The sequence below is a fragment of the Anopheles merus genome, chromosome 2R, assembly GCF_017562075.2.
Source record: "Anopheles merus strain MAF chromosome 2R, AmerM5.1, whole genome shotgun sequence".
In the NCBI taxonomy this organism is placed as follows: Eukaryota; Metazoa; Arthropoda; class Insecta; order Diptera; family Culicidae; genus Anopheles; species Anopheles merus.
The window spans coordinates 52,187,216-52,200,723 of NC_054082.1; the positions used below are offsets into that span (position 1 = coordinate 52,187,216).

General features: G+C 46.9%; 1 protein-coding gene across 17 annotated transcripts in view; it reads left to right on the plus strand.

Moving 5' to 3' along the window:
- Positions 1-1,276: 1,276 nt before the first annotated feature.
- The window catches only part of LOC121589001 (protein groucho-like), a 193,981-nt gene continuing 181,749 nt past the window's right edge, over positions 1,277-13,508 (plus strand). For 11 of the 17 annotated variants that reach the window (XM_041907508.1, XM_041907517.1, XM_041907526.1 and 8 more), the window contains exon 1: positions 1,277-1,786. The gene's annotated coding sequence lies outside the window, so the exon portion shown is untranslated. The remainder of the gene's footprint in view (positions 1,787-13,508) is intronic. The other 6 variants (XM_041907509.1, XM_041907510.1, XM_041907512.1 and 3 more) reach the window with 3 other exon arrangements.

Here is a 13,508-nt window from a genome sequence, read left to right on the forward strand (position 1 = left end):
TGAGATTGGGATTCGTTTGCAATGCGATTGGGATTGGGATTCTTTTGGGATTCGATTGGGATTCTGATTGGGATTGGGATTGCGATTCGATTGCGATTAGGATTGCGATTCGATTTGGAATCGGATTGCGATTCGATTAGGAATCGATTGAGATTGGGATTCTGATTGCGATTGCAATTGGGATTACGATTGAAGTTAGAGGCTGTCCCCGAGATACGCTATCAATGGGGGACGCGAGAAACCACGTATCTCTAATTTCGGAAGTCAAATCACGCAGTTTTATAAAGCAAATGTAATGTAATGTAGCATTTAATGAGAAGTTATAGTCACTAAATAAATTATTTGATTTGATGTTGAAGAAAGGTCCGCGTATCTCGGGGACCTGTACTAATTATGATGTAAGAACGCTTATTCCAGCTCTAATTAATTCAGCCCTCCCTCCCCCCCTGCTGCAAACTAGAATAAAACGCTATACTACATTGGGATTGGGATTGGGATTCAAAGATTCGAATCCCATCCAGGATTGGAATTCGATGATTCGAATCCTATCCAGGATTGGGATTCGAAGATTCAGGTCCCTTCTTAGATTAATTTTTCCCATCACTATTTTGTACATGCGAAAAATATATCTCTTGATCGTGAAAGGGTTAATATCCCCTCTAAATTTCCTTGAAACACAACAGCATTGCGCAGGGGTTCACGACTCAGGTCTGTTTTTCAAATGGAAGTTTCACACTTGCAGGCTGAAATTTGGTCAAAACATGTGTCTGTAAATTTTATTTTTTCTGTGCATTAAGTAAGTTGGAAAAGCAGGGCTGTATATTAAAAAATAAAGAAACATGCCGTACAATTGATTGAAAACAAGTATTATTTAAAACAAAGTAAAAGGCAGTAGCAAGAACGCTTATGTTGCACAACATTGCCAAAAACATGAAATAATAATTTCAGCCACGGAACCACCAATTGCACTTTGTTATGCAGATCAGCTGTTGATCGTCTGGGCTAAGCTACAGCACGGTGCAGAAAGAGAAAGACAATCGCGTCCGCCCCGTCGAGACGGTAATAGAGAGAAAGAGCAAGGCATGGCTGAACATGCCGTCCCGGCACCAGTGCGTGCGTACGAAGAGCGCAGCACCACAAATAATCACCGCCTGCTGTGCTCTTTCTCTGTCCCTCTCTCTCAGAAATTGTTCTCTTTCTCTCTCTCTGTCTCTCGGGGGGGTAGCCATATGTGTGTTGCGAGCGAATTCACTCTCGGGCGCGTTCAGTTTCGCCCTTCTCGCCCAGCGTGTCGCATCGGTGGTGTGTGCGTGTTACTTTTTTGTTCCCTACGTAGTGCGAAGCGCTGAACGCGTACACCGGATCTGGCAAATCGCCGGCTTGAGAGTGTTCGAGAGCTGGAATTCATTCGTGGCAGCACCATTGTTTAGCTATCAGCAGTAGAGCGAAGGTGGTGCGCGTCGCGTTTTTGGTGCCGTCGTCGATTAAGCGGTGTGTTTTGTCGCCGTCCGATACGGGTTTGTGTTTGGTTGTTTGTAAGTTGTTCACGGAATTAAAGTGTGTTCGTGCAGCAAAAACGTGTCACCGTCGAGTGGTGAACAGCAGCGGGCCGGCCAGCACGGCTTGTGTTTGATTTGCGGCTTTAACCGCACGATTACGTTGTGCGCGCGGAATTGATTGTGGGCCCGTCGGTGTCGGTTGGCAAAAAAGAAAAACCAGTCTTCAATCGAGCTAATCGTTTGCACCGGTGGGTGTGAGACGCAGAGAAGAGGAGAGGAGTAAAGAGGTGTGTATGATATGTTGAAATCGTACTATTGTGTGTACTGCGTAGTTGCAAAGGGCTACTTTTTGCAGTCAAAATCAGTGTTGAATGGCAGCGGCAGCGGCGAGCGACCCCATTTGCCATTAAACGTTCTCGTTTAGCTCATTCTGTGTGTGTGTGTGTGTGTGTGTGGTTACCGGCTATCAGTGTGGAGCAGTGTGGTGTACGCTCCATTAGCGAAGCGGGAGGTGAAACTACGTATTTCACTATTTCAACACAAGCGCGTGCGAAGATCGAATGCAATCTAAAGCGGAAGGAACGGAATGGGTAAACACACATGTGCACAAAAAAAAAGAACAAAACACACAAAAAAAATACACACAGTGCCAGTTTTCAGAAAATCTGTAAAGTTTTGTCGGTTCACTGTTTCGAATTAGCGGATTATGGTGAGGGGGCGGTAACGGTGGTGGATGGAGACAGCCGACAACACCGGGGAAACGGCTCTGTGGTTAATAATAATCGCTCATGCCGGCTAAAAACACCGTTGCGTTGGTCGTAGCAACCCAAAGCGACACACACAGAAAACACACACAAGCCGTTTGCGTGCGTAGGTATTTGAGAAAGGGTGGGAAGGGCGGAGGGGATGGGGGGGGGGAGAGGTTGACGACGATGATCGGTTGAAGGAGAGAGTGAGAAGGAGAGAGAAAAAGAGACCCCCGAAAGCGTGTGCAACATAATGGACGGGTTTTGTGTTGTTATTGTTGCTGCTGTTGCTGCTGCCGTGCCATCTCCGTTCTTGCTGGCGTGTTTGTGATGGCCGACGGTGGTTGGGGTTAGAGTGGCGTTGGGGGGCCGTTTGTATGTATGTGGTTAAAAAAGGGAGAAGGTTAAAAACAGATCTACCAAAAATGTACCTAGGGGCAGGGGCAGCGGCGGAGGTGGTGGTGGTGACGGCAGTAGCAGCAGCGGCACGTTGGTATCATCATCGACAGCACATCGATACAATCAAGTTTACATGGCACGACACGCCACGTTGTGTATGCGAGAAAAGAGGAGAAAGGGGTTGGATGAAGTGTGAGCGAGTGTGTGTGTGTGTGGAAGGTAGGGAGGGAGAGGGAGGTGGTTGGTAAAACTACAAGACACCAGTGAAATAAAACTAAAACACGCTCGCTGTCTTGCTTCTTGCCACCGCTTTCGGACTCATGAAATCGAAACCCAAGCCGCGCGGGACCATGTTCTCGCCCGCGTGTGTGTGTGTGTACTGTGTGTCTCGCTGCTTCACATCAGAAGCATGGGGACGGTGCGGAAGAGTGGAGCAAGAGCGAGAAACGCTCTCCATCTGCGTGCGCGTGTGCGAGCGAGAGCAAAACCAACGTGCTCCATATGTGTAGTTTCCGTGTGCGTGCGTGTGTGTATGCGGTTAGCTTGACCATCAGGTCGAGAGCTCAGCGCTAGCGGCGGCGAAAGATGATGCTGTGCGCTTGCTGGACAAAGTGCGGTTATGTGTTTGGGGGTGGGATGGAGTGGGAAGGTGAAGATGGTGGACCTCCGTTTATTTGGCCGGTTCGTGTTGAGTGCTTGCTAATGTGACCGGGGGAGCACGAACTTATAATTCCCGTTCAAGCGAGAAGATAACCACACTCTTCCTACGCACATCGTTCGACACGTTCGCTCCGTCTCTATGTGTGTCCTATTCGCTCCGTCTCTCTCTCGCTCGCTTTGGGAAGCCCAGGCGGTGGAGCACACACAACCGATGCGTGCGTGGTGCGAGTCACCCTCGAGCGAGGCACACAAACACGTCCAAAGCGGGGCGCTGACGACGACGACGACGTCGACGACCACGACGAGAGCACAAATTGTGGTGCTAATTGTTTTGGAAACGGGTCTATCTCTCTCTCTCTCTCTCTCTCTCTTTCGCCCGCGCACTTTCTCGCTCACATGATTTCGCACTCGCTCGCTCACTCGCACTGCCCACGGCATGGTTGGCAGACTCGCGTGGAGCGCGCGCTTTTGTCTCGTTCAGTGGCGTGCGCGCGCGTCTGTTGCCCCTGCCGAGGGGAGTTGGGTTGGAAAGCAGAAGTAATTGGTACGGGGTGGTGGGGTGGGAAGTTGTGCAAAGCACGATTTAATCGTACGCGAATAATCCGACCAACTTCCCCCCCCCCCCAATTTTTCCATTCCTTTTTCACACCCGCTGCGTGCTGGTTGTTGCCTTGGCTCTTGGCGGGGAGGTCCCCGTCTTTTTGTATGTTCGCGCCCTTTTTCAAAACGGTACGTTTTGTGTGCGCGGGTGGGTGGGCGGGTGGTGCGGCTCGAAGGATTGGCACTTTGGCGTCGGGATTGGGTCAACATCGTCTAATTAGTTGATTAGTGTGTTATGCATGCCAGCCGTTCATTTCGCCCCATTTGGTGTGGCGGCGCTGCTGCTGCTGCTGCTGCTGCTTCGTCAGCGTTCTGCTGGTCCGTGTCGGTTGTTTTTTTTTCTTCTTCGCCCCTACACGCCCTTTTCCCCTTCTCCCCCTGGTGCGCGGGGTAATAGCAGTTGAAGGCGCACAACGCGCGCGCGAGGGGTACGAATTGACATTTCCGTTTTAGTTCGCTTCATCGACCCGCGTTCCGACGACCGTCTGCTTTCTTGGGTATGTATTTGCCGTCGCTTGCCTATTCCACCTTTTTGCTGGTTGGGAGGGGGAGGAGCGATTCGTCCGTTTTATGTAATGCGCTGTAACACGATCGGCGCCAGTGGGAAGTGATTAAGTTTTTTATAGGTTCAGTAAAGTGATTTCTGCTCCGCCGAAGTTGCTCACGGGCACACAAGCACCGAAGGAAAGCGCGGTACAGGCAGGGTTTTTTCCTTCTTCTATCTTCTGCCCATTTCCGGATGAATGGAAACAAGGTGAAACAGGGTGGTGGAGGCGATGGACCTACTAGGTGGTGGGGGTGTGTGGGTGGAGTGTGTAATCGAATGAAAATACGGTATAAATAATTGATTTCGTAGTGTAACGGTGGGTCCACAGATTCCGGGAGGTGTGTGTGTGTGTTTGTTAACATGCTCATGGAGAGCATAATTTATGGTGCAACATATATTTGCCGAACATTTTTTTAGTTTGATGCTTTTCAACACATTAACTTTTGGTTGAAATGCTAAATGATTAATCATTAATTCCTGTTACAAACAGTACTTTAAAAATAAAAAAATAGTGTTTATTATTATTATTATTATTATTATTATTATTATTATTATTTTTATTATTATTTATTATTATTATTATTATTATTATTATTATATTTATTATTATTATTATTATTATTATTATTATTATTATTATTATTATTATTATTCTTATTATCTATTAGTGAATCTTCATCGGGCCATATGGAATATTAAGATGGCTTACCAAAAAAAAGACAGCGAAATTAAAATTATTCCGGTATAAGGCTAAAAATACAGGAAACAAATGTCCTGAGAGCAAAATCGGTCGATACTTAATGTTTTGAAAGTACGGCCGAAGCTGTAATAATTTGAAATTAAATAAATAAAAAAAAGATTATTTAAAAATACTTTTTTTTTGTATTTTCAGATCTATTGTTCATGATTTTTTTTTTTGCTAACTAATCGCAAAACATCTTCCCCTTGCAATCGCGTTTGGAAGTTGATGGCCAAACTCTTTGCGCCGCTAGCTTGCAATCAATCTCGATTGAAATTGATGAGGCATAGGAAAGAGCAAAAGCATTCCTTTTAGCCTTCGCACTTCCAAGGGGAAGGGGGGAGGCAGTGCGCCATAAAGGGTGGTTTCAAAACGACCATCTCATCTAGATGGCTACTAGAAAAGCGTGGCCCCGCACAGACGAAGGCAACGGAACGAAAAAGAATGAGAAAACGAAACGAAACGAAACGAACCATAGCCATGACCAGAAGAAAATAAAGCTAAAATCAACAGGAAGCGAGAAAAGGGCACGATGGGGAAGGGTTGGTTGGGAATGGAGGAAAGACGGGACGGTGGCGGGTGGGTGGGACAGATTGGGAGAGCCGAGACACACCAGCCCAGTAGCCGCAGACCAACTACGACGCGGTCGTTTGTTCGTTGGGCGCATTTGCTTCTCTCGTGTGTGTGTGTGTGCCGTGCCGTGCCGCAAAGAAAAGCCAAAAGGTTACGACGCCGGCCGGAGTTAACTGGCCATTGGGTTTGCTTTCGGTTCTGGATGGCGAGCCCGTGTGCGTGCTTGCTTGTGTGGCAGCCAGACAATCGTGCGGTGGGGGTGGTGGGACACCCGGGCCCCCCGAATGTTGGTTGTTGAATTTAATTGGATCGGCAACCGACTGTCAAATTGACAGCGCGCAGGCAGCAGGCAGTGGTGGTAACGTGGCAGCAGCGATAAACAAATCTCTTCGCCATCGCCTACTTGCTGTTTGTTGGTGTTTCAATTTGTGTATGTTTTTTTTTCCTTTAATGCTGATTTATTCAATTTCAATTGCCGTTTGTTTGTTTGGTTTGGAGCGAAGGGCGGAGCAGCAGCTGCTTGTAGCAAAATAAATAGAATCTTATTAGAGCTAAAGATATAGCGTTACAAACTGTGTAATATTTCACGTACAAACGATGTGCTGTGGCAGAACAGTTCTACTACTCGGTGCGTGTATTTTTGTTTTTTTCCATAGATAGGAAATATTGCATTTGGACCGGCAAGGCGCTGCTAGCTCGATGTCCGTGCCCATGTAATGCGAAACAAAAGCCGAACAAAATGCGAACAACCATGATGTGATGATGTACCAAGATAGATGGTGTGAGAATGGGCATGCAAGAAGAAACAAAACAAAAAACACGTAGGGAAATGGAGTGTAGTGGAGGGAGGGGGGTGAGGAGATGGGGTGCTGGTACGCGCGACTCTGTTGCGGTTTAGCTACTCCATACACAACGGTATTGCTGTTTCATGTTTTTGATAGGCGCACCTCCAGGCTCATGAGTGTGTGTACCGTGGCAGCAGCGGGGCAGTACGTCATCCAGGAGAAGGGAACTGTGGGAATTGCGAAGAAAATAATGGAAATGAAACTCAGAAAAATGGTTCACTCGGAACAAGACAATCCCCTGGAGAGCCCCAGAGCGTCAATAGTGCCATAGCGGAGGTATGGCAGAGCATGAGGGAGGAAGAAGAACGAGGGAGGGAGGGGGTACATGATTCACGATTTCAATCCGCGATTATTGACGCCAACAACAGGTGGAGTGGAAGTAGTGGAGGAGCAAAGAAGCGCATCCTCTAACCCCCCCCCCCCCTTCTTTCCCTCCTCCTACCATCACAAACCCATGTTGTGGAAAATGGGTGTGAAAAGGGGATACAAACACACCAACGACGGAAAAAACGGCCCAGTGTACGGAGGTGGTGTGGTGTATTAATGGTAGACGGTCGGCATCCGATTCCGCCATCCCTTCCCTCCTCTCCCACCCATACGCCGTTGCAGCCCGGTCGATTAGATTTAATAATTTCTTCCCCCGTCCCGTTGTTGCACTAATAGAAAATGTTGCTTCCATTTCAATTTGTAGATCAAAGTCGAGACCCTTAATCGTGAGCGGGAGGAGGGGGGGGGGACGGGTGGACCATGACCCCGCCTAGGAAATAGACGGATGAACTTTCGGTTCTCACGGACCCATCGGTGTGGAGGAAAATGGGGGACTGGGGAGATGGGGGGAAGGGAGCGGAGTAAAGTTGCTTGAGCTGCACGAAGGGTGGAAAGCACTGCACTGCTGCTGCTGCCTCTGTTGTGACCGGTAATGGGTATTTTTTGCCCCCATGTTACCATTTTGTTGCGGTGGTGGTGGCTGTGTGGTGGGAAAACGAATGTTCCAGGCCCAGGCCAGGTGGGCTGGCTGGTGGAGGAACTGGCACTGTGTGGAAGAAGCGGCAGAGGCAACCATCAAACCCGATCACTTCCAATCGATACCACCGGCGGGGCCGATTGGTTAGGGCAGCGACTGACGCGGCGTTTTGTCGGCACGCTACGGGGGATGGGGGAAGTTTTGTTATTGTTTAATCAATCGATTTGTTACACTCAACCAACGGCGCCGCGATTGCAACTTGTGGGACAGGGCGCGGGGGAGGAAAGCAAAGGCGGGTGCGGGTTTTGGTTCCGTTCCGTGGATTTGTCGCTAGTATCGATTTGCTGGTAAGTGGCTTTGTGTTGCCCGTTTTTCTGTATGTGGCTTTTCCACGCACACACACATACACGCGCCGTTCAGTTCAATGGCTGTGTGATGTGTTTGGCGGGCTTTCATGTGTTTGCTTATTGCGTGTTTTGGACAATCCAATCGCCAGACGATTGGGTGCTGCGAATGTGAAAAACCGTGGAAGCTATTGTACTATTTTTGTTGTAATTCCTGCATTTTAACTTTCCTTTTCTTTTCACACGTCGATGATGGGGGAATAAGAGTGGAGGAGTTTGCATGTGTTTGACTTTGGGCTATAATCTGTGTGATCCATGGTTATTTTATACTGTTTGAGCTTTGCAAAGATTAATCTCTATATTTGGGAACCAATTTTAGTAAAATGATAACTTGGTTTTAATTTTCCTATTAGAATGTAAGGGATTTTACATCGATGGTTGTGTAGCAAAACTATGTTATTTTACTTAATTACAGTTATTTATATAACACCCAAACAATTTACAAAAAAATGTATTTATTTATTTTGCTTGAGGTCTACTTGGTTTTCCAAGGTGATATTTTTTATTTGTATAATGTTTGTCTGATCAAATTAAGCCTTTCAAGTATTTAGAAAATCGAATATAGTAATTCTTGTCTATAAGGCCTTTTGCACAATGCACATTCAACAGTTCGGTAAACTACAATAAAGACTACTTATACAGAGCTTCTCTTACCATCTTAATTTTAAACCGTTCAAACACCATTTCAATATTGTCGATTGTACGTCGAATCATCAATTCATCATCTACAGAACATACGAATTATCATTTTTATTGTTAAAATTAACGGCTTTTAAATATTACCTTATCTTGGTGAGCTGGTTTAAAATTTCGTAAACTCCGAGCGTTTATTTGAATTCAGACAGTACACTCCACGACATTAAAATAGCAGCAACACGTTTTTTTTTGCATAAATAGCGGAATTACCATACCGATTAGGATGTTTCAGTCCAGGATGTTAACATAGTCTGTTTTAAACCTTTAAAGCCCTATAATGTAACTTGTTGATTTAACGTGGAATATGTGTCAATCAAAAAATAAGTATATTTTTATTTCGCTCCCGTTTTTATGAATATTTCTGTGCAATCGACCAATATTCCTTGAATATTTTAAAGTTTTTTAAAGCTTACAGTGTAAGAAAGAAAGACGTAAGACAGGTTTCTAAAAAAAGTTCTATTACTTATAATGTACTATTTTAATTTCGTGCATTGTATGTAACAAGCTTACATATAATATTTATGATTATGTTTCAAAGACGGAAATTGATAATGCCATATTTTGTAACATGTATGTAAAAAATCATTATTTCAAATTCAACATACATTAAAATAAAAACTCATTTAGCCGTTATGCCCAGACCGTTCGGTTTTACGATCCACACGATTAAGCCGGTTTTATAGGCGCTTTGCGGCATTTCTTGATGTGTTCTGGGTGCTTTCAGGAGGGAATCTAGCATCAGGCCACCGGGGTTGAATGTTGTTACTGCTGTTTCATTTAACAATGATGAACAAATTTAGAACATATTCCAAAAGCAAATGCGCGCAATCGAATACATTTTTTTTTAATGAGTAGAGATTTGTTTGTTAACTAAAAAGAAAGCAACCTTAAAGTAGAGTGTCCGCTAATCTTTCGAGCCCATCTGTGGGGCAGCAAATACGTTGTCGTAGAAGCGCCTTTTTTCGGTTTCGTGCCACAAACATTGCAAACAAGCTTCTAACTATTTAGTAAACACGTTGCCTTTCAAGCAGAGCTCTGTGTCCCTTGTGTAATCGCGCGGTCGCCTTAGCACTATCAGTCATCGGTCAACATTATGGCTCCAAGTTTTCGTCCAAGTGTGCACCACACTGACATCATGCTGTTTTACTTTTTAACCGTTGTAAATGGACACAAATCATAACATAAATCCGGTACCTACCGAGTGGCCTGTACTGACTGCGCTGTGGGCATTGATAATTGCTTACGATTTGGCTGCTTATCAGCTTCTGTCGGGGTCCAGTGCTGCTGCTGCTGCTGCTGCGGTGCCTCCTCTCATTAGCTCATTAACTCCACTGCACATTTGCCTTTCGGGGAGGGCAGCAGCGAGTGTTGTGTGTCTTGCGAAATGGATTATGGATGGGTGCGAAAAGGAAAATAAATAACATCTCGGTGTAAATAGCCGACTGTCGGTTGGTTGTTATCATTTGTTAGGCAAGCCCTTCCGACGTGGGACGAGACGAGGCGATTGGAATGGCGTTTGTGTGAATCCTGGTTTACTCTAGATTAAATCACAGCTTACACTTGTATTTTGCAGCTGGGACCAATCAAAGAGGAGGATTGGAAGCAGTAGTGCAGACGATTTGATGAAAGTTTGTTCGATTTTCTTTTCTGCCCGGGTACAATAAGGTACAATCCATTGCGTTTGTATGAAGCTTAATTACATGCGGTTTCAAACCGATTTGTCTTTTATTGGTTAATTTCACCTTTGAAGGCGGGCCACATACACACAGTATTGCTCGAACGAATAAACGAATGAAAATGCTGCTAATTCAATTACCGACATCGCATCGTTTAACTGTACACCACGTATCGGCTTCCGGACCGACGGGCGGGTGGGTGGGGGGGGGGGGCAGATAAATGCCGGCATGTGTTAAAATTCTATTTTTCACTTCATGCCTTGGATGCGGCGGCACCAGGCCCGTCGTTCCAGGGGCCAGGCGGAAAGCGGACAAAGCCCAGCGAATCGGAACGGGCAAATTCAGCGGCATTTGGAAGGCGAGTGGAAGTTCCGTTCCAGTTCACAGCCCAGCACCCCACTACCGCCGGCACTACTTTTCTCACACAGGCACACTGGCATGCTCAACCACTCAAAACACATACACCCCACCGCGGCGGCTCACGGTAAACTAGTTTATCAGTGACACTAATTAGCGATTGATTAGCAGCTACTGTTTTCCCTCCAGTTTTTATGCGTGTGCGCGGGGGGAACCACAGCTTAATCCCTCCGGCGTGTGCGGGGCGCGTTGGCTTTTCGCTTGGATTCGCATTCGCTTTTGTGCGAGGACGACGACGGAAATATGGTTGGGGGTCGGAGGCGCGACGGTTCGCCATGTGCCCAACGGTTGAGTGATTTTCACGCCACCACCACCGTCTCCTCCTCCGCACACAGCTGGTTTGGGGTAGTTTGGATCTGCGTTGACCATATCGTGAACCTGCCATTAAAACAAATTTTTGAAGCGCACACGTGTGCAACACTTCATGCTATGCTCTGGTGTGCTATGCATTGAGGCGAATCGGTTTAACCGTTGTTACTTGTTGCGTGTGGTGTGTATGTGTGTTGTACTTGGAGTTCCCAGCTTGGTGGTGTTGATTAATCGATAGTGCGATAGTGTTGTGTGGTGTGTGTTTTACTCTAGTTGAACGTTTAATCAACATTAATTGTTTATTTCATATTTTATGTACCAACCCTTACTATTATTTCGTTTTCAACACGTGTACTAAATGGATTTACAAAATTGTATAATTAATTTGAGTTTGATAAACTTTTATGCTTTTTTTCGCCCCCACTCTCTCTCGTCGTGCGCTGAGAAATGAGATAATACAATCTTTTACCCAAAATTGTTAATCCGCTTTATGTGCACTTTAGGTGAAGAGAAGTCAATTTAAGGCTTAATCCGTCGCTCTTCGCTAAGCACACCTCTACACCGACGCCACATCGGTGGTGGTGTCCCGGGGCAGCTAAGAAGAATCAATCAATTTAATTTTGACATGCTATTTTGTTTGTCCATGTGGCCTTCTTCGTCGTCGTCGTTGCATTTGGCTTCCAAGCTGCTGGCCGTAGGAGGGTGGTGGATGATGCGGCACAACTCCTTCGTTCGACTCGTTTCGACTCCGGTTTCGTGTCCCGTGGGCAATGTGTGTGCCCTAAGTAGCCGATTAGGATTAATTATTTCACTCTTTTTGATCGCCTTTTTATCGCCACCATTCATCTTTAACACAAATCGACTGTACGGGAATTGAGCGCGAAAGAGAGACAGACAGAGAACCGGTTCGTCGCCGCACCGCGCGCGTACGACACGGGTGGGTTCGTCGCTTTTATGGGGAATGACTGCCGCGGCATGTTGAAAATTAAAGGAGGATTATAATAATAATCCACCGGCGGGGGAGCAGTTGTGGTCCGGCGGCGGGGAGGCCTTGATCGTAGGTTTCGTTTCACTCGATTGAACCGACGGCTAGAACAAAAAGGCCAGGGTGGTGGAGGTGTTACGAATCGAGGGGAAACTACGTCTAATTTTTTTGTATAATTTATGTGTGTGTCTGTGTAACATGATAAATGTGAACGGGCTGGAGTAAAATTTGTAGCTTTTAACCCACTCGACGCCGGCGGCGGGGTGACTTTCTTTCCGAAATCGTCTCCGACACCCTCAACCAACAACCCCGGCGTGTAAGGTGTTATTAATTCCTGATGCTATCGAAACCACCGAACGTGGGCGGCGGCGGCGGCGTGTCCCGTATTCGGTTCGGTCAGTCGGCTCGGCTCGGTTTGAGTTTGGCGGCGATGCGTGACACAGCCAATCAATTCCTTTTGCTCAAAGGCGCTCAAAATCAATAATCGCGGCAGGGGCGAGCGCGCACGAGCCCTCGAGGGGGCCGCCGAGCCTGGCAGGGGCTTGGAGATATTGTTGACCTCGCTGGGCGATGAAATGAAGCATGAGTGGGGGGCAAAAACAGCCGACCAAAAGGCAACACCGAAATGAATAGCGATGAGGAGCAGCAGCAGCAACAGCAACACCAGCACATACCGGATTGTTTTCAACGACCGCGACTCGTTTTATGTCTTCTCCAAGTTGCGTCGCGGACACGTTTGTGTTTCGGGGTGAACTGTTTCCTTTTTTTTGGGGGTAAGCTTTGCGCCACCGCTTCCCCTCGTCCGTCTGTTCGCGTTCCGCCCTTGCGTTCGAATGCTTCGCGGATGAGTTAAATTCCTCAATTCTGGTCACGTGAAACGCGGCGCAATCGAGTGTGGTGCAAGCGCACAATCGTGTAGTAGCTTGCAGAGGGGGCTTCGTCCCTTTGTCCTACCGCCAACCACCCTCCCCTGGGGTCCCTTCCGAAAGCCGATCCGATTTGCCGACGCACGCATTTCGTTTCGAATGGACCGTTAATATAAATATACGTGTTTTTTAAGGGTTCCCCTTTCCAGCGGCGTCGGTCACCACCTCCTCCCTCTCCTTCCCCCGTTGCAATTAGCATACAATTGCTGTGGCCGGCTCGTGTTGCGTTGCTCGCGGGGTTTGGAATGCATTTTTCGGGCAAAATAAAGTCGTTTTGCTTTAAGCCATTTTTTGTTGCTGCCGTCGTTGGCAGCCCATGCTCCGAATGTGTGGCGTAAATATTGATGGGCAGCTGGGCGACGGGGAGGACGGAGGTCGTGTGGCGTGGAGGGATGCGAAGAAAAAGCTTGTTTAGCGATCACGTCCACGGTTCGATGCATGTGAATGTGTGGTGTGTGTGTGTGTGTGTGTGTGTGTGTGTGTGTGTGTGTGTGTGTGTGTGTGGTGTGTGTGTGTGTGTGTG